Here is a 23429-nt window from a genome sequence, read left to right as displayed (position 1 = left end):
TTGTATTTTAATATAAGAGACCCTAAATATTCATATTTTAATAATATTTTGAGGAAAAATCATTGCTTAAGAATAAAATTTAGTTGCTAAGATATTTAGGTGGAGTGTTGACTTACCCTTTGGGCAAGGACACAAGTTACCTCCCATACCCACTCCATGACCATTCCCAGTCACTATTCACCCATACCTAGTCAATCATTGTCCTTTTTACACTCATTTCCAGTCATAATCTTGATCAAAGGCTAGAAGGATCCTTACCTCTCCTCCCATTTCACTCACTTTTCACCAAAAAGCAAAACCCATTCTCTCTCACTTCCTCTCACCAAGAATTCGAGATTCAAGGCTGATCTTAAGCTCTTCACACACCTTTGGTAAGTAAATCTCTTCCCACACTTCATTTCCTTACACTTCTTCACTCAAATCATGAGTTCCTTACACAAATATCATCATATTTGTGTTAGATCTTCGAATCTTCAAGCATCATCCAAAGTGTTCTTGAGTTGAACACTTCCTTTCTTAATCACCAAATCACTGAAACCACACAAGGTGAGTTCATTCCCCTATATTTTCATATGTTTCTTAAGTTTTAGTGGGGGGAATACAAGTTAAAACACCAAGAACACAACTAAACTCATCCTATAGCTTTCATCAGAAAAGTTTAACTCCATTCACGGACTATTTTGGTCAACTTAAACATTTTAGTTTTCAAAATTGTATTAGGTGCAAAATTTTCAGTTTCATACCTTTAAAATGAATACTTGCACATCTCCATACGATTTTTCTACAATTTATGGTGATTTTTACAAAACTGTCTATCATTTCAAGAACAAATCCGGACCAGTCTGTGAATATGGACTTTTTCACACAAGTTATAGGTCACTAAAAATCATAATAAAATTTATCAACAAACTAGACACATTTTCTAAACTCTCAGAGTTTACGGATTCTGATTTCGACATTTCATGATTTTTCTATAACTTTTCTAAGAACAGGAACAGGAAAGCTAAAACTAGAAAAATAGTTAACAAATTCATTTACACCTTGTAACTTGCTGAGCAAGGTGTGTATTTTTATGTAAATACATGCTTTTATATTACATGTTATTTCACCTTAGTAAAAGGTATATATCAGTAAACAAAAGGGTTTTTACCTTTACAAATATAGTAGTTAACTATAATAAACAAAGTTATAACCATTATATTTAAATGTTTTGATAAACTATAATAAGTAAAGTTTATGTTCAACTACCACTACCACTATTTGATAAATTATAATAGGTATAGTTTATGTTTCCATTAACACAAAAAACACATTTCGGAAGGCTTTATTCCCACAGAAAATGGTTTTACACTCACGCACACTACACGTAAACTTGTTAACTTAAATTGTGAGACATTCTTCTCAGTAGTCTTAGAGTACGGGTTAAAATTCCTGGTAGTTATAACCAAAATATCTTGTAGGGAGAACGTGATAGTTGTGTATAGATCTATATTGGGTTTGACTAACCACACCTGAGCTGCATGCAACAGCTAGACCGGGAGGTCTGGGGTGACAAGTGTCATTATCTTTTTTGACGCCTGAGAAATGTCGTGGCAGGTTCATTAGTAATAGTATGGTTATAGCGACTCACATAGGGAGTTAACAACACATAAAGTTTACGGGGATTTTCACCAATGAAAAAGGGTTTTATGTCGATTTAAAATCACTTTTTATATCAATAAGTATGGATATTACTGTACACTTTCGGTCTTGGAGTTAAAGACTACACATCACTTTTGTAAGGAAAATATTAGATTTTTCTTGGTAGTGCACAATTCATTACAAAGATTGGTTTCCAAACCCGTCATCTAAAAAGCTTGTGAACTCACCAACTTAATTGCTGACACTTCTTCAAAACTACTTGTATTCTCAGGAAATCAACGAAACCAGGTAACCACAAGCTTTTGAGGATAGAACGCTACGGCGTTGAGCAACTATTTTATATAATGTTGTAATCAATCAATGAAATATGTAACACTTGAAACCATGTAATTCTTTTCCGATTATATTTATGATTGGTTGTATTGTTTTGATCATTATTACACTCGTTGTTATGATACTATACATGAAGTTCGCCACCCCCAGACGTTTCCGCCATCCTTGGTTTAGGGGTGTGACAAAAACTTTGTATAATATTTAATTTCTTTCTCCTAAAGACATCTTGGGACTCTAAGTGTTCAACTTGTTGTTCATCGATGACATTAACAGGAATGTCATGAGCTTGGGAAGAAGACAGTGGGACTGTGGGAGTAGGCTCTGCGGTTTTCGCCTTTCTTTTCTTTGAGGGAACAACTCCCTTTTAACAATGTTCACAAGTGTTTTTCTAGAGAGAACAAGGATTTAAACCTTTTTGATATTGGAGGTTAGTATGGTGCTGCAGTAGAATGACTAGCTTTTGAAAGGTTTTGGTTGTGGGTCATGGACTGCGGTGAGCTGACTTGGTCTTGGTGGGGAAGAGTGTTACGGAGCAATATTACTCGTAGCCATTATATGGTCAGCTACCTCTACGGTAGTGAGTCCAATGGTCTCCAAAATGTACATGGGTAGTCTACGGATGGGACCAAAAACAGTTTGATCTTTAGAAGGGTTGTACCTCTTGAGATCGCGAGCTGAAAACAGGTTGGTGTCATTGCCCATGCTAAGATTATCATCCTTGTTGAGATCAACTAGGAATACTGACTAGAACCTTGCAAAGGTCAACTTCCGTCATGCCTTCTTTTGGTGTGTCTTTGGAGATGTATTGAAGGAAAACATCCCAGATGATTTGCTCGTAATCAATAGCGTTTCCTGTGAAGATACTCCATACAATGTCAAGGAGTTGTTTGCTCATATTATCGGTCCCTCTAGTCCTGCCTGAGAGACTTCTGATCAAAAAATGTCAAACAAATTGCCAAACCGCCAGCAACTTGCTTTTCTTAAACTCTCCTATGCCTTTAAGTTTTGACTGATATCCCATCTGATAGAGAGCAAAGAACACATCTGTTGAACTGGGGGTATATAACTTTATTGAAGGAAGGATCATGAGATTGATTGCAGACAAAAACTTTTCTTTTATCAGAACCACCAAAGAATCATCGACTAAATTCAGATGAACTTCATGAAGATTGTGGTTACGTCTAGCTGTCGAGAAAGCACATTTGAAAAGAACTGCCAATGGAACTGCTTCATTAAATGAATCGAATGTGCCAAACAATGGGTGCGTTGGAAGGAACTTGATCATCAGTTTAATGGCATCATTGTAAGAATGATGAACTTCAAAGATCCCTCTGTAATTGCTTGATGCAATCGAAGGTGTGAGGTCTTTGATGGTGGAATCAGACCCTATGGGACGAACTGAGCCTGATGCCTTGTATTGCTTCTTTAAAATTCCCGACTTCACCATGGTTACAGAAAAGAGTTTGAGAACTTGCTAGGAAAATGTTTTTTTAGCAAGAAGATGAAGAAGATGAGAGAGTTCGTCAAAAGATTTCAGATGGCGTAAAAGATATATTGGAAGGAAATGGGGGTTTTATACCTCCTACAACTGTTGAAGCTAAAAACCCTTAAGTTTTTACCATTATCAGCTGAATTTAAATAAATCTTAAAGAAAATTTTATTCCAAAAAAGGTGGGCCATTAAATTTGGTGCAGGTCCATCATGACTCGACGGTTAAACGTAGGGTGTGACGTGGTTTTTACCGTTGTAGAAATGGGGAAGTGCAACGGACTAGACCCCAAAGGTTGCATGGCATGACTGGATGAGAAAAACGTTCTTTCAAAATGATTTCTTTTATAGAAAATCGAGTTATTTGATTTCTTTGACTAATTATATCTTTAGCGGCGGTGTTTCATGTTAGACATCGACTGTCACTGTTACAATGACTAAATTAAAATAATAAACAACCTTAGTAGCCAATTTTAGCTTAAACAAAATATGATAACTAAAAAAAATATCCGGAAATGTTTATTGATTTAAAATGATTGAAACCATTTAAAAATATAAATACGTTGTTTAATTTAACAGTGTTAGTGTATAAATATGTATTTATACATAAATACATATGAAAATCTATGACAATAGGTCTCAAAAGCAATACTGAAAAATAAATAGAAAATTTCTATTTGAACTTACCTCTCTCTCTCTCTCTCTCTATATATATATATATATATATATATATATATATATATATATATATATATATATATATATATATATATATTAACAAACTTTATATACTTTGTGTCAATAACCCTACTTTTATTCTTATATACTCTTTTTATAGCCAATAAACATGTTTTTATTTTCTTACTTCACCGCTTATGTCACTCCATGTGTGGTATTCTTTAACTAGAAGAAACCATTCTGCTAGCTTACGACAATCATTCAAACTTTATATTGAATAGTTGAATCTTGTAAAAAAAATGTTTTGTAATATATATGCATATTGAAAAGTTGCTACTATGAATTAATTTGTACAATTATTGTCTATCATCTTCATCAATAGTTCATGGACCATAGATTACCACCACATAATTTTTGAACAGTATACCCAAATGCCTACTCATATAATGTTTAAGACATGCAGTTGGCTAAATTTTCGTACATTGTTTTCAACTAAAGACATATTTTCGACAATTCAACACATATTTTATTAATGTTTTTTTTCAATGTAAAAATCAATATCTACAATTTTAAACAAGTCTAGCTTGCGGCAATACAATCAACACACACCAAGTCATTGAGAGTGGCCCAAACAAAGATTCTAATCTCATCAACTTGAAGAGAGGTCTCTTTCAAATCACTTATCTTTTCACATTTTAGGGTGTCTTCCCCTCTTCAAAGGATGAAAAGGGCATGTTAAATCTTAACTATGTCTCTCAACCTTCCAACATGTATGAGAAACACCCCCACCCACCCCCAACCCCCTCTCCCCTTTCTTTTCTTGTATCATGAAAGTTGTTGCATAGGGCTTCAACTTAAGTTAAAAACAATCAATGCACAGAAATTATGCTTCCATGTTGATAAAGAAATTAAGTGAGTTTTATATATAACGGCTGAGCATGTTAAAAAGTTAATATAAGCTTACTACCATTGATTTGTCGGTATAAATGTGACTAATGCCAGTATGAAGTTATGATCTACCTTTTGGATAGGCAGACTTTGAACAACCAAATAAGGGTAAGTTTCATTTTCGAGGGCTTTGTCCATCTTTAGCCTCAATAGATTTAGTGTATATAACCAGACATTTTGTATCTATTTTGTTGAAATCTTTAAGTATTGTGAGCGTGTGTGTAATTGTTTTTGGAAATCTTTCACTAACAACAATAAATGCTTCCATTGGGATGGGCAAGAAAGAAAAGAAGAGCATTTACATTGTTTACTCTTTTCTATCGGAATGTAAAATGGAGGAAAATATTAGATCCATCTTTATTTCATATTATATTTTAGTTTTTCACAGAAAATTGTGAAAATTATGCAATTTTTTGATGTGATTAAATGACATTGTTACTTACTATAAATATAAAATAAAAAAGAATATACTTTTGGTCTCAGTATTATAACTAGTTTTTCTAACCATCTTTTATTCTTTTATTAAGCAAATGAGATGAGATCTAATCATATTCATATATCATCCTAACCATATATAAATAATAAAAAAGAACAAAACTTTATCTATCTACAAAAATTCATTATTGTACTTGAATAACACCTTTTATGATTCTATTTGTTCGTCTTTGAAAAGCAGGAAGGACGATATATAGGACTCTATGACAAATAGATATCTACAGCTTCTGATATCAATATTATCTTGTCAATGTTTATGTAACAAACCAGAAGTTAAATCTTATGTTAAAACATTTGCATTTCTACATTATGTTCACATGTGATATATATGACACATTTCGGTATGTACATAGTCCTTCTAATATAATATGCATGACAGCATTATATATCAGGGCATCTTTTTTATATAGTTCACTTCTATTATCAATGAAGGCTCATAATCGAGTCCAATTTCAAACTTGTCTATATCCAATTTTGATTATCGAACACCATGATTAAAACACACATCCAAACACTCTATGTATGTATCTCTAATAAGGGTTGATGTTGTAAATCATACTATTCTTTTTTTTGTATAGACGATTCAAATACCAATCAAACTAAATACAAATTTCAAGAAAAAAAAGTACACATAGTGAGTGTGAAGTGTGTGTGGGTGGGGTAGTGGGTGTGGGGAGCTAGGGTTTTACCATTTCAAAGGTTGCAGATGGAAAGTTTTGTGTGGATGTTGTGGCTTTTTGATGAGTGTGGGGTTTCACCTTTTAACTTGCAGAAAACAGAACTCAACTCAGAAGCTTCAGAATGAAAAAACAACAGAGTGTTTGCAGGTTCACCACGTGATATACACGTGATGGGTGGGTCCATATTGGCTAAATATGTGTACTTTGTGGGACCCATGAGAGTTGGCCTTGGACAATTCTAAAGATTTGGGAAGATTTGGGTGGAAAGGTGAGTTTCACGGAGATGTGAAATTCTTTCTTCTTAATTTATGCTTTCACCCCTTTAATTTTCAACTTTTTTACTTCCTATCATTTATCTTTTGAATTTTTGAATTTTTGATATTGATAGACTTATTGGTAATCAAATCTAGATAGCTCACATATTGTTTATAGTAACTTGTTTTTTTTTTTAATTATTTTCTTTAAACTTCCATATATACCGTTAACTAATTATGAAAAACATATTTTTAAAAATATCATTTTATGTTCTTTTGTATTTTGTGGTTAATAGTTTTTTTTAGAGTTATTTTTTATCAGCTATTTTTTAGTTACTAAATCAAACATAATTTAAAACAATAAAAGGATGTTGTCTAAATTAAAAGAAAAAACGAATTAGCCAAGATGAAGATAAACCTAAAGTAAGATTATTAAGCTTAGGGATGTCAAAAAGTCTTGTGAAACCCCAAACTCGTAGGCCCCCAATCCCATAGGGGGAATATTTGTTACAAAAAAATTGGGAGCGGAGACGGGGACAAGGTTAACCCTCGTTAGAATTTCGAGGGAGGGGATGGGGGCAGGCAGTCCCGTCCCGAACCTCCATGGAATCCTCGTTAATATATTATGTATTTATATATATTAATTATATAAATATAATAAATAATAGCCTTGAATTTGATCTTTCAAAAGTCGACAAAAAATCATATTTTTAAACACGAGATAACATTTTTGTTTTTAACAAATTAGAACTTAAATTTTTAATTATCTAGACTAATATGTTAATAATCATTGATACGGACAATCTTGATTTTGTGATGTAACTTATCCTCATATTATATCATTATATATTATATCATTATCCTCATACCATATAGACGTTTTTCCTACCATCATATAAATTTAAAACATTTATGGTTATGTTATTAAATGCAAAATATTATATTATTATTAATAAATTTTTATAATGATTATTATTACAATAGAATTTTTTGTTAATTAAATAAACAAAACTATAAAAATAGTCTATGTGGTTAGCTATATATTGTCATTCTAGTCCAAAAAGTTTTATTTTAGTCCAAAAAGGTTTAGACTAGTTCTAGAGGTCCAAACTTTTCATTTTGGTGCGAGTTTAGTTTAATTTGTTTTGAACTTTTTTAAATGACGATTTTTCTCTTACTTTTTCTTTTTCAGTTTTTTATTTATTTAAATACTTTTCTAATTAATAGAAAAATAAAAAAGAAAATTTGTCCTTTCAATTTTATTTATAAAATTTTTTATAACAGGAATCAAAAAAGAAAAAAGAAAATACTCACCCCACCCTCTATCCCTCTCTCACATACTCTCTATTTCTCTCTCTCTCTCTCTCTCTCTCTCTCTCTCTCTCTCTCTCTCTCTCTCTCTCTCTCTCAATATAATTCCTTTTTACAAGAATATAGTTGGTATAAAATCAAATCAGGCAATAATGTCTTGCCGAAGTCACCATCTTCTTAATGGAGCCACTACCCTCGCAACGTAGAACTTGCACTCAGACGTGACATTGGATCGTCACCACATACGCAAACCACCAGAGCCCCCTCCCCCCCCCCCCCCCCTTTGTTCCTCATATATACCTACCATTGGCATCATCATTATCCTCTTTTAGACTTAAGATATGGGTAGAAGTCAGTGAGAATGGGTCAGTCATTGTATCACTACTTCTTCGATAACACTAGGGTTTCTTTATATCGTAGCTCGTACCACGTCATTGGAGAAGGATAGAGATGAAGCTTGGGGTAGTCAGAGCCACATCAAACCCTAGTTCCGATTAGGGTTTCATTGTCGCAGCTATAAAGATCCAATTAGGGTTTCACTGCCACTTCAGATATATCTCTCTTACTGTTGATCTAAAATCCCTCGTTATCAATGATATGAAGATCCACTGTGAAACCCTCGCTGCTATAAAGATCTATCTCTCACACTTATATTTTTCCTACATAAAACACCACAACCACCCTCCAACTGCTTGAAAAATCAATCCCAATGGAAATGGTGGTGAGGAAACCCTTAGCAAAACCCTAACCATCAACACCGCCAATCAAAAACTTCATTTAAGAACAACTGCCATTATTTAACAGATTTGGGAGATAAGAAAGAGAAAGAGAAAAATAGAGATTGAATGGGAAAGTGGTGGTCAGAGGTAGGTTTTCTAATAGTGGTGTCATGTCCGATATAGGTGGATCATGGTGGTTAGCGATTATGGTGGTGGTGGTGGAAGAGTCTGGTGGCCGATGGTGGTGGTGTTGATAGATAATGATGGTAAAAAGTGTTTATTCTTAAATGTATATGAAAGTGTTCTTGAGTGTTTATGAATATGTTTGTGTGTGTTGTGTTTTAAATGTTGGAATCGAGGAAATGTTTTTTTTATTTATGTTATAAAAAATAATAAAAGTAAAATAAAAATGGCAAACTTTTTTTTCTTTTATTCAGAAAATATATTAAATAAATAAATAAAAATTGAAGACGAAAAAATAAGGGCAAAATCGTCATTATAAAATGTTCAAAGCAAGTTGGGCAAACGATTTTTCTCTTACTTTTTCTTTTTCAGTTTTCTCTGGTGCTAATCCAAACCTTTTTGGACCAAAGTGACAATTTTCAGCTAACCATAAGGACCAATTTTACAGTTTTTTTTTTCTAATTTAAGTATTATGTTAACTCGACACATAAATATAAATATAAAATTAACTTAAAATATATTCAAATATTATTTTTCAAAATAGTTAAAAATATTTAAATATTATACATGTAGTCTGACATGTCAAATTAAATAAAAAATATAAAAAAATATTTTTATTATGATTATTTTTTTTACAAATAAGTGAATTTTAATTAATTAACACAAAAAATTACATTATTTTACCATAAAAATAATGGTTCATATATCAATTAACCATCATGTTCAAATTTATATAAAAAAAAATACTAGATAAGCAATTGTTATATTAATTATCCATAATGTAAAATCATAATACTAAATTTCTTACCAAACATGAGAAATCATGTATGGAAAATCAACATGTGTTCATTCCATTTTCATTTGATTCGTTTAGTTTTCTCGTGCCAGATGCGGTGAAGCTTTTTAATAGAGTGCAAATGATCATGCATAACAATGTTATATCTCCTAGATCTATAGATGTAGTCTTCAATATATATAATTGACTTTAACATATAAAAAAGCTTAACGACACAACTTGTTTTCCGTTTTCTATCTCACTCGTTCTACGATGATAATTAAAATATAATTATAATCAACATTAAAAGTGAAAAGACTATGATTGTAAAGTTGAAATAGGCCTTCGTCAATTTTGTGATAAAAAAATGAAAACCACGTATAGTTTAATTGAAACGCAAACTATGAGTATTATGTTAGAGTATATGTTATAACTAGGCGAATCCTCGCGCATTGTGCGAGAATAGAATTATATAGTTAAAATAATAAATTTTACCATATTATTATTTAATATCTCTACTTTAAAACAAAATGTTAGTAGTAAAGCAAACATATAGTTACCATATTAGTTTTATTAAACATTAAAGTTTAATTTTTAAGTCATTGTGATATATACAACTATTTGATAATTTTATAAACCGTTTAAAATTGTGTAAATTATATATCAAATGAATGATAATATAACAGGTAACAAAACGTATGAACAAAAATACGAACGACAACTTTTAAAAATATAAAAATAGAAAAACATCTATTATAACATTTGTATTATAAAAGATATATATACAATGAATAATAAAAAAATATGAAAAATAAACACTATAACTTTTAATAACATAAAAACACAAAACCATTTATTATAACATTTATATTAACTCTTCATATTTAAATCACAAATCTCTTCAAATACATTAATGTTCTTAATGAGCAAAACTTTACAACTTTATAAAAGAAAGGAAAATAAAAAGTTATTAGTGATTACTAATTAATAATCATAAATTAAAAACTCTTGAGTTGTAACTAATAAATATACATAAATTAGAAAACTCTTAAGTTATAGTGTGAGTTTCAAGTGAATGCGGTACTTGAAAATGTGTATTTATTATTATTATTATTATTATTATTATTATTATTATTATTATTATTATTATATTCGTCTAAATAATTGGTTTTGATGCATCATTTTAATCCCTTCAATTATTAAACATAAAGATATTTAATTATAAATTTATAACATACATAGGTGCATATACATGTTAAACAAATCACATATAATATATATTTTCGTAAATGTCATATGTAATTCTTGTCATAGTAATATGGATAAATTACTTTCATATATATGAAGAACATATCATGATAAATCTATCATAATTACATATCAAATGTTAAAAGTTATGTTATCTTTTAAATATTGTCTTTTAAATATGTTGTGTAGGTTAACCTAACAAAAAAATAATAGAAAATAAACATCATCATAATAGAAAAACTACAATCAAATAAATAATAGCATTGAGTGGTTGAATATGTAAATAAAGATGTTACATAACCATACATTTAAATCAAAAGAAAAAACTAATATTCATCAACTTTGCTCAAACAAAAAAACTTATATCCATTTTATGAATCATCTTTCTTCATTTAACCTCATTCAACCATAGAAACTTGTGACAATTCTTCACTAACCTGCAATCAAAATATTTTTCTTGAAAAAGAAGAATCAGAAAGATATTTCAAGCAAAACATTGATGTTTGGAGAGTCACATTCAAAATTGAGTAATACATAGAATGATACAAATCACATATAACGATTAAATGAGAAACTGAATATAAAGAAAGAATAGAAAAGCTTCATTTGTTTTGATAGAAAGATATTCCAAGCAAAACATTGATGTTATGACATCCTTCTTACATGTAAGATTTTATATAACACAAAAGACACAAAAGATTGACCTTTTTATAGTAAACTTTTCACTAAATGCTAATTAAATATAATATAAGTTATAAACTTTTAAGTGTTAAATCATAGTTAAGAACACTTTTGAGTTACATTAGTTAAAAAATAGGGTTTCAAATGAATGTGGTTTGAAGAAGTTAAAAAATAGGGGTTTCAAATGCATGAGATTCAAAAAAAAATGCTAGCTTTATAAGTATGTATGATATACTTCAAAATAATTACAAATTTATAAATCAACTTAGTGTAAGAGTCATTATTTTGTAGTTAATGTCTTCTTATTTTCAACATTCACATTTATAAAATTTTACGATATAGTTATATGTAGTGCAACTCGCTTCAATATTTTAACAACTAATTATATATATTAATGAGTGCTCCTAATATGGAGTTAAAAAGTGCTAGTAATTTTAACCGATCAACATAAGAAGCATTAAACTTCTTATGTCTAGAGAATAATCAATGCTAAGAAATAGTTACAATAGCTCCAAAATCGCATTTTTACACGACTTTTTCTCTACAAATATTAAATTGTTTTGGTACCACCAAATCTTCACGAAGTAGTAAAAAATGAAATTGCAAGCCTTTATTGATTATAAGCTTTCATTCTAGCATCGACCAACAATGAGAATAACAAAATCATATACATGGGAAAGAAAATCAAGTTTCCCCACCAAGTAATCATCTTTTGCCAAACCTTATTAGGAAAAGAACACGTAGTAATTAGGTGTTGACTGTGGTTAAGATGAAACCTACAATGAACAATGTTGATTTTGATAGTCAAAATAGTTGTTCCAAATTGTACAACAAAAACCAATACTCGACAATAAATGAAAAGGTAAACAAACCTAACCAACAATGTTTCCAAGGCCACAAATATGGATAATTTATCAAAATAACACTTTTAAGATATCCTTTCAATTCCTTGAATTAGTCTCCTTTCTTACCTTCATGATTTTAATGTCTCCAATATCACACCCTAATGCCTTCATGAAAATAAGAATGAATCATTCATCTCCTTTGATTCTCTAATACCGGTAATATAGGAATAAATCATGGCTGTTATACTTTCACTTCTTCAATTGCGAAATGTAGAACTTACATAACTAAAAGAGAACAAGATAGAGGTCACCTTGATGAAGACCTTTTGTAGCTTTAAACTCTTCCTTCAATGACCCCATTTAGCAAAACTGGAGAATATGAGCAATACAACAAGAATTTTCTATAACACTTCTATTTGTGAGAAATATCCGTGAGGTCATAAGTTCTCTCTTGCGTTATCTATAGATAAGTAGGTACGGCAGGGCACTCTTCATTCGAAACTAATGAATGTCAGGTCAGGGCTTTCTGCCTTGTTATCAAAAAGGGGGTTGGGTAAAGCAAACTCCCTCCTTGGACGAGCACGGGCTTAGTCAAGTAGAACTGGGTTGCGTTGTTGGATGCTCCGATCGAAAAGAAATCAGTGGGGCCATGTCGATACAGGCCATTGAATCTGTTGCAGATATCATCATAGAAGAAGAAGTTGTTCTTCTTTTTTCTACATTAGCTACTAATCACACGTTTGGAATCGATCTAGTTGCTTAGCTTATCTTATGTGGTTTGGGCATATGGATTCGACTAGCATTCACGTGGGTAGCATTTAAATGCGGAATCACCCGAAAGCACGAGATTCAACTTGACTTTCTTTCCAATGGTCCTCTTAGCTTTCATCGTGAGTGAGAGAGGAATTGAGGCTGATTCAACTCAAGCTTGGACCTAGGACTAAAGCAATGTAGCAAAATCATTATGCCATATGTCTTCACAAAATTAATCTTAGAGCTTATCATTTTATGCTTACAACTTTAGAGTTTAGACTAAGCAATTTGTTATTTAATTTTTACAACCTATCAAGAATTTGTCTACTTTTATATAAACTTTATTTAAACTGTAAAAAAATTTGATCTAATAACTTGTTTCAACCTGTTTTCCAATATTTTTCTAGTACCTTTGTATTGAGACTAAATCAAAGTATTTTGTGTATAATCTAAAACATGAAGTGAATGCAACATTTTAATAATTGCAAATATATTACATCTAAGTAACTCTTAATAGATCTTTATGAAACTAAAAAAGAAACCATCGAAGCCTTAATGTTTTTCAACACCATAATCTTATAGTGCTCCTCAATTCGTTAATAGAGAAATCAAATCATCCAATAAAGAAATTTTATGGACGGAAAGCTTTTGGAACAAACTTCCATCTTCATCTTTTAAATACACTTTTTATCTAGTGAAACTAAAATTTAAGTATACACCAGTTTTTCCACATTTTCATGATACACATCGTCACACACTATACTTTGCATCAAATTCATTAATATGATGATATCTTTTAAAATACCAACACATAAATTCACCACATATTGATCTTTAACCTATTGTTTAACTTGACACTCTACAAGTTTTAATTTATTATTGTCTAATGCAATTGATAATTCAGTTCAAGTGATATCTAATCACTCTTTACCACCTTTAAAAATCATCTAATTGTATAGAAGGATTATACTGTTTAGAGGTTCCGTGATATATATTGCATTCCTTTAAAAAGAACATAGATGGTCCTAGTAACATCCAGTTTCGGAATGTTTCTTATTTAGGGATTATGAAATATAATTTGATCGAGTAAAGATCTTGGGATACAATGAAATAAAGTTTAGACATTATTGGATGTTGATAATATTTGTTAATTGATTTAAGCCCTTGATTTGTGCTTGGGAGGCAAATGGGTAAAACGAGAAAAATGATACTCTTTACTTTTCAGCCTCCACATCCTCTAGAACACCTCTAATGAAACCCTAGCCTCCATTGAAGTGTTTGGAATTTATCCTCTTTCCTAAATCCATTTTAGTACTCTCCTAATTTCCATTTGGTGTGATATACTTTCGAAGTATTCAAACTCTATTCACCTCCTAGACCCTTGTGAGTCATAAAGTTCCCATCTTTATAGTGTTTTATCTCCAGATCTATCAATATTGAAGTTTTAGTCCATTTTAATGAGTTTTGGTCCCTTGCTGGCTTGTTCCATAGAATTTGTAAAGCTCTTGAGCTTTTGATTTATAGTGGCGTAATATATTTGTCATTTAGTAGAGTAGAGAGTGCATGCACGAGCTTTTTTTACTCCATACATAAAGAAAGATGGGTTTATGGTCATTTCTCAACTTAGGATTTTAGAGGTTGGAAGTTGTGGCCTTATAACAGATAAAGTTGTAAAATTTATCCATTTAGACATCAAAGTGATTCAAATCTAAAGCTTAGAGATTTGGATTTAATGGATTAAGTTGAGAAAGATGCATTATTGGTCCATTTGAGACAAAAAGTCTAGATCATGGTTGTTTGGACCATCCTATTGGGTAAGGTTGGAAACTTTATCCATTATGAATCTTTTAGGAACCAGATTCGATGTTATTAGCATTGATCTTTATGAATTAAACTTGAGCACAATGGATCCTAATAAGCATATGATGACACACACACACACACACACACATATATATATATATATATATATAATTAGTGTTTATACAACTAATCATGAAAGGAAACACACCCTAGGTCTTAGGAAACACTTAGATTGAAGTGTTAGAATTACAAAGGGTTGCATTTAAGGGGTGTATGGCCACACAATGGTGTTTACGGCCAAGTGCTCATGACCCTTAGTGTTTATGGCCAAGATGTTCACAGCCTCATGATTTTATGACGGTAAACTCATGATGCTTTGTGTCAAATGGTGTTTTAAAGTCATACATTCCGCAAGGAAGTGTTCTAGACTCAAATCCAAGCCTTAGGAAGAGTTATAACCACAATTGCACCCTTAACAAGGGTTTACGGCCAAGGGAGATGTTCTTGGCCGTAAACTTCTATTGTTCTAGTGAAATGTTTGTTTTCAAGGTGCTAATCAAGGGTCTATACTAGATAACAATTATAGGAGAAAGATACTTACAATATGGAAGCAAAAAGAGTTGATTTTGGCCCAAAACACTAGTGTGTGTTCTTGGTGTTCTTGGTGATCTTGAAGATCAAACCCAAAAGATGAAGTTAATGGATGAAATCAAAGGGCGATGCTAGTTAAGAAGATGTATCAACTAATCAAGGGATGAAACACTTACATTTTTGTAGAACAAAATGAAGATCCTTATGATACTTGAGAGAGAAATCGAGTTCTTGACTTAGAATGGTGAATAATGAAGATTAAGGAAGGAATATCATGTTTTGGCATGAGTTTACGGCCGTAAACCCACATGGTGTGGCCGTAAACTCCACATGATGAAGTTTAAGGCTTGATTGGTGGTTTAGAACTTCAACAGACACTTCCTATCATTCATTCCTTGGATGTACTAGGCTTAGAACACTCAAACAGACTCTAAACAGTGCTAACAGATAGCAGAAACAAGTTTGACTTTGATTGAGTTGAGTGGTTGTACAAGATAGAAATTTCGGGTTGTCACAATATGACATGGTTGAAATTCTCAATAATGGACCATATATTCGTATGTGTCAACCTATGATTGATAATGTGGGCACTAGTGGAAAAAAACTAATGTCAAAGTCCAGTTATTGTGATGAAAATAAGAGACTCATAAGTCTGGATGTAAAGGCAAGGGCTATTTTAGGAAACTTCCTTCCTTATCATATCTACCACTTGGTTCATAATTATAAGTTTGCTTAAGAGATGCTGGAGAAGTTGACCATAGCATACGAAGGCATTGTTCAAGTCCAAGCGACTACCATCAACAACCTAAACTGGAGATATGAGCATTTTTTGTTCAACAAGGTGAGACATTGACTTAAACTTTTAATAGGTTTAACTGTTTGGTGAATGATACGCGTAGGTTGGGCCCCCCGAAACATTCATCTTATTTGGTGCTAAAGTTCTTAGACTCCTCAGATAAAAGTTAGGAATGTCATGTTGGTGTTCTAAAGAATAGTGAGAAAATTAACTCCATGGCCCTTAATTCACTTTTTGGAAATTTAAATAGCTACAAGGAAACTAAGGCTCTTCGTAAAGACATCTTGAAAGACTCCAACAAAGAAAATTTTATGGCTCTAGTTTCTAAATAATAGACATCTAGACATGTCAGTGATTCCGATTCATCTTATTAGGGTGAGTCTCAAGATATATATATATATATCCATATGAGCTGATTGTCAGCGTTGCTCTCATTATTAGGCACTATGAAGAAAGTAGAACAAGTGGATCCAGAAAATTCCTATCCAATGGAAATAGGTCAGTGAGAAAGAATGTGTATGAAAGAAGGGATGAAGTTAAGTGCTTCAACTGTGGAAGCCACTGATCATTTTTTCAAGGAATGCAAAGAAAAAAAAAGAGACTCAGAGCGATGAAAGCTATGAGGCTTTATACAAAAAACTGATGGAACATTGAGAAAAAGAAAACATCTCTCTCCCAAAATCCCTTATTGTCAAGAAGAAGAGATAAAAGAAATGGGGTGAATTAGAAGAATCATCTGAGGATGAAGGACCAAAAGAAAAATGTCTAATGACCCTTATCAACGAAGTGCATCCTGAAGAAAAATGTTAGCAACCTCAACAAGTTTTGATGTTGATCATCCTTAAGCTGAAAAGGGTTCAATGATCCACACTGTTCTTTTTACGTTTTCATGAACTACCTTCACTTATTTTAATTATGTATATCGTTGAACAATTACTTCTTGACGCTTTCCTTATTTTTGTTGCATTTCTTTTGTTGAAAACAATAATACGAGAACACAAGTACTTTTTATTTTCTATGCTTTTCAAAGTAGTATATATTGATTTCTTTTTTCTCTATCTAATGTTTACTAGTGTTTCCTTCCCTTTATATCTATTAAATCTCAAGACTTCTCGTCTCTTGCATTCAAAGCTAAACTGAAATAAATGCCAGCTCAGCAACTGAAATTGTTAATTGGTAGATGGTAACCAGAGATTATTGCACTAAGTTTTCTCACTTGACACTAGATTTAAGAATTTTATGGTCTTGAAATGTTATTTAATCTATATAAGTGTCACCCCAATTTCCTTCATCTGATGCAACAGGGGATGTGAAGGCAAAGTTTGCATCAACTCTTCTTCTTGTTGATGATGCCTCCTTCTCCCTTCATCCACTGTCATGGAGGAAAGTAGTCATTGTCAATACAATGAGTCTTACTTCCAGCTACTGGCTCATTTTCGTTAAAACCTCAAGTACCGTCCTATCGATTTTGGTAACTCGATGGTTACAAAGATTTGAGCCACCTAACTCGTTGGTTACAAAGACAGTTTTTCTTGTTTTTCTCTCCCTCTCATGGTATTGATATTTAAGCTTGAAAATTTCTTCGGATTATCCTTTCTTCAAAGGATAAGTATTCTTTTTCTTTCATGACTTTTTTTGAAATTTCTATGTATAATTTGAGATGCTAAGACTCCTTCATTTATAGTCGTTTTTCAAATGACATGTGCATTGAAAAGAGGAACTACTTTTATGAGCATTCATTTCAAAAGATCTTCATATGAACTTTTATGATTCTTCTAAAAAGTTGCATCTGGTTCTTTATAATTCCTCTAAAAAAAGCTACACATTTACTTTTTGACTTATTCTTCTTTGGCTATTTCGTTTGCACTTATATATTTTCCTATTTTGTCTTGTACCATGTTTCTTGAATTAATTGTGAAAGTTAATTCTAGTCTGCAACTATACTCTATAATACAAGGAATAAACCATCTTTTGTTGATGAGTCATTCAATGTCAATGATTCATGTTGATTTCACCTCAGTGTGATTAAGACATTCTATTTTCCTCATTTCATCCAGACTTTGTCCCTGGAAGCATGCTTATCATATACATTAAGTCTCATGTTTTGCTAAAACATCAAGCATAGCCCAATGGCTTATCGTGATTGCATTGTCATCAGCGTAAGAGTTACTTGCCAGGTCCTTAAATGACAAAGGGTTATTCATGTCCTTGACCTCTTAGTCTGAGGTATGACATTGTGCCACTATGAATTAACTATGGATATACTCCAAGATTTTAACTCTCCTCCTTACAAGTCTTCTAATATCGAACTTGATGATTCACTATGTAAAACCACACACTAATAAAAGTTCGAAAGTCTATGTCGATGGTTAGACTATGTAGCATACTTTATCACACGCACCTACCCATTTTTACCCCACTTTCTTCTTTATAGTTTTTTGATTCAGTGTATAATACTAGACACTGATGAGAACTTGAAAAATCTGTGTTGATGGATATATTATGTAACGTTATGTATTACACGCACCTACCCACTCTCTCCTTAAAACTCTTCTATAAAAGAAGTTAATGATTCACTATATTTTCCATATACTGATAAAATTTCAACACACTATGTCAATGGGTACATTTAAAAACCAAAATGTGTTACAAGCATCATTCCCTTCTTGTCCATATTCTTCTAATCAAAGAAGTTCACGATTCACTGTCTCAAGTCAAACGTTGATGAGACCTCACAATACTATGTCAATGATTAATAGCACAATCACATGCTATCAATAAACATCACGATATACTAACAGTTTCCGCTGCAACTCATGATATGTTGATTATTTTTGCTACTATTATGTCTCACTGGTTCTTCTACTATCATCATTCTGGCATGTTGATGATGCCAAAAAGGGGGAAAAATGCTTTTCGTTCTAATACGTTGTCATTTGATCATTGATAAGATAGCAGACACTCTTGAAAGAAGAATATTATCTATTGGATTCAATAAAGTATTCATTTTCTAGGGGGGGGGGATATTTCTCATCCCAGAGGGAGCTGAAGCAGGAAGCAAGTTTTTCGAGATTTTTGAAATTTAAATTTTAACATTCTCAGATAAGGGAGATTGTAAGGTCAAGCATTATGATCTGATGATTCAAAACACTCTCACATGCTGACCACTAGCGCTAGCACCAGCGACAACATCAGTGCAAGACTTCAAGTACTAGCACCAATGTATGATGTTCAGTACAGTTGTATTTTTTGTTTTATGTAATTATAGTATTATATTGTATTTTAGATAATTGATCCGATATCTTGATGATAAGGATCAGTTTACATATTTCAAGTAGATTAGAATTAATCCCTTGATTGAAGGGTTCTCTAGAATATATTAGTATATAATCATGTATTAGGGTAAAATCCTAATAAGGTCTTTGTGATGGCTAAGTGCCAATTGCTTTGTGCACCCATTCTCTTGGTGAGAGCTTTTCTTAGTGAAAACCATCTTTGTGATAATCTTCTTGTTCTTTTGTTCTTTATTATATCTTATTTGTATCCCATCAAACAAACATACGACCTTCTTGATCTTTAGAAAGATAGCACCAATAATATCGTTGCCTATAATGGTTTACACCCAAACCCTATAAACTAAAAGATAACTTGAGTGAAAGAGAGAGAGAGAGAGAGTGAGAGGGAGCGAGGAAATTTTCGGCTAGGGTTTACCAAAAAATAGATGTATCAAAAATCACACCCTATGTGGTCTATTTATAATTGTCAGTTAACTAGGATAAACCCTAATTTGAATTCAAATTTTAATATTATTTTAATTCAAATCAAATGCTTATCCTTATAAATACCTTAAGGCTTCCAAAATCTCTCCAATGAGCATCCAAAACCATCCAAGAACGGAACGATCTAGAATCCTTCATTTGCTCAACTATTAAGCAAGTATAGATCGACCCTTGTACCTCTAATTAATTCCAATCGACCCAAAACTAATTCCAAAGTAATTTTGATAAATTCTAAATCATTTTAATCAATTTCCACTAAATTTATTAATCATAATAAATTAATAAATCATTTCCTGTTTCTCCGAATGTCATTCTAATGTATTTCTAGTTATGTGGCCAGCCCAAAACGGACTTTGTTTTTAATTACAAGAATACACCAATAATTTACTAAAATAACCAAACTTGTTAAAATGGATCGGATACCAACTCTTGCATTTTAATCAAAAATTGAAGTCTGAAAACACTAAAATGAAAAAGTAAGCTACAAAATATTAAAAAAACTGATAACCATTTTAAGCCACTAAGGATCATTTTGCAAAGCATGAAAAGATTAAATGAACAATAGAAAGAAAAGATTACAATCTTGGAAGACTTTGATTCTCAAGGGAGATTGGACGTTGATGAATACGGCAAATACTCCAAACTAGAATCTCTCTAAAGGTATCCACCAAGATAGAGTAAATCACTTCAAAATGTTAGTCTTCACTTGTATTAAACTATTCTTAAGCCTTTAAGAACTTATACCAAATATGTATTAAAAGGAAAAGCAACTTAAACACTCAATTCTACACTACATAATGCAAGAGAGATGAGAGAAAATTACCATAGAAACATACGACCATATGGAGAAAAATAGAAGAATTAATAAGGGAAAAAACTAACTAGTTTTTCTCACATACCCTTCATAATATACTACCTTACATGTACTAATGCACCATGCCTTTAAACAAATCATAGTAATGTCATGTAAGAAGTATAGGATGAAAAAATTAAACACTACACTTCACCTCTAACTAGTCATGAAAATTATGGATAGGAGAGAGGAGACAAGAGGTGATGTGTGTTTCACTATTTCTTCTAAATAGATAGTTATATACCAAATAGATGATTACACAAGGTGTCTAAATAAATTGTAACTAACCTATCTATTCATATCATAACAATATAACTAGTTTTTTTTTCTATTTTAATATTATTTACTAGAAACAATAATACCTAATTAGTTGTTAAAATATTATTTTAATAAAATAATAATTTTCTAATTAAATATAGGTGATGATAATATTTATTAATAATCAAATTACTCTACTGAATAATCAATGAATAGTAACTTTTTATAATGTATGACCCTATAGGATCATATGTCATTAGCAAATATCATTCTATAATGACTCTTAGGTATATAGATCTTTTAAAATGGCCCTTCTAGATCATACATCATTTAAACTCATGATCTTTTTAATATCCAGCTTTGTCTTTAATGTCTGGCCCTCGCTAAATGTTTTTTTTAACCTCTCATTTGAACATATAGTTGAGATATTTAATTCTTTAAACATTGTCTTCCTTTAATATTCATGAATACCTACAAACATATAAACATCAATATCAATAACTTCCAACTCTTCATCAACTATGTTGTCCCTTGTATTTGTGGCATGATTGATTAAAATTCCATGTTCATCTACATCCACAACACTATGAAACTCACTCATACCCACATTCACGTCATATATTATGTTTGAATCCTCTAAATTGTAGTCACTATCATCAAAACTATCTTTGTTGTAATTATCATAACCATTTCCACTATCATCATTAACTGGTCCATCAACATTATCTACTCCTAATTGAGCATCAAATACATCTTTAATATTGAATTCAACATCAAAGTCACCTTCACTATATAATTTAAAAAAAATGGTTCAAATTCATCAAATCTCCCATTATGGAGTCCATCATTAGGTTACTGACTTGGTTTGTCCATATTTTGGAAGTTATAATCACCTGGTTCTTGAGATTCAACTTCACGATTTACTAAATTACCCTTGCACACTTCTTAATTTTTAATTTCATATTCCTCAACCAGTCCCTTATTATTGTCAATTTTACTCTTGGTTACTCCTTCTTGAGCATAATTTACATGACTTTGTTGGCTAACCCGTGACATTATATATGATATAATAGTCTTGGAATAATCATGGCTTTTACTATCTCTATTACATGTGACTGCTCAACTACACACTTGACATGTTCATTTAAATCAAGTTTTCTACTACGTTATGCCGCTTCTCTTATACCATGATTTCCTCTATTTAGTTCTAGTGACACGATGTCAGGTTCTAACTCCTCAATAAAAACTTTAGAGGGAGACGTAAAATAAGTAGGTACCTAGTTTTGTCTATTTTCAATGTATACTTTTTAAGAATCTATGTTTAGGGAGATATGAAACTATTTTAAGTACATGTTAGTTATTCCCTTAATGAAATAAGCCATTGTCTAAGCAGTAATTAGGGATACATAAATGGTAGTATAAGGTATGTTCAATTTGATACCTAAATTCCCAAACCATGTCATGAAGTTCATGTATTAAAAATAGATCAGTTTTCACATCGGGTATGTATAATATACTATTGTCAATGTATTTACTTGCAGGCAGGTTACTGAAGACACAAATATAGTGCATCTTCAAATTGGAATAATTTCTAATTAATTGTTAAAATATTATTTTCATAAAATAATAATTTTCCAATTAAATTAAGGTGTTGATAATATTTATTAATAATTAAATTACTCTATTAAATAATCAATTATTAGTAACTTTCTATAAGGTGTGATCCTATATAATCATGTGTTATTACCAGTTATCACTATTTAATGACTCAAAGGCATATAGATATTTCAAAAGGGCCCTCCTAGTTTGTACATCATGTAAACTTATGATGTTATTAATATCCATCTTTGTCTTGAATGTCTGATCCAGTGACCCAAACTAAATGATTTTTGTGAACCTCCCATGTGAGCATGTAGTTGAGCTACTTAACTCTTTAAACATTCTCTTCCTTTTATCTTCATCTAAACCTGCAAACTGATAAACATTAGTAGCAATAACCTCCAAATCTTCATCAACTATGTCATCCCCTGAATTTGTGGTATGATTATGTCACACCCCGAAAACCGAAGGAGGAAACATTTCCGGGGTTGACTCCACGTTGAGTATCAAATCCAATGTACATAGCAAGTAAAGTAAAACAAACATTACATTACATATATGAAAGTTTTACATTTGTTTCAAAAGCATAAGTTATACAAGAGATACATAGTATATATGAACAACACGAAACGAGTCTTTTGAGAACTCCGTCTTCGCACAAAAGGATCTTCGGGTACCTGTCTAACACGGACCTGAGAATACAAGCGGTTTGAAAATC

Source organism: Lactuca serriola, chromosome 4 (assembly GCF_051521515.1).
Source record: "Lactuca serriola cultivar US96UC23 chromosome 4, Lser_US96UC23_V15, whole genome shotgun sequence".
Lineage (NCBI taxonomy): Eukaryota > Viridiplantae > Streptophyta > Magnoliopsida > Asterales > Asteraceae > Lactuca > Lactuca serriola.
The sequence above is the reverse complement of the archived record's forward strand: the minus strand, read 5'-3'. Positions refer to the sequence as shown.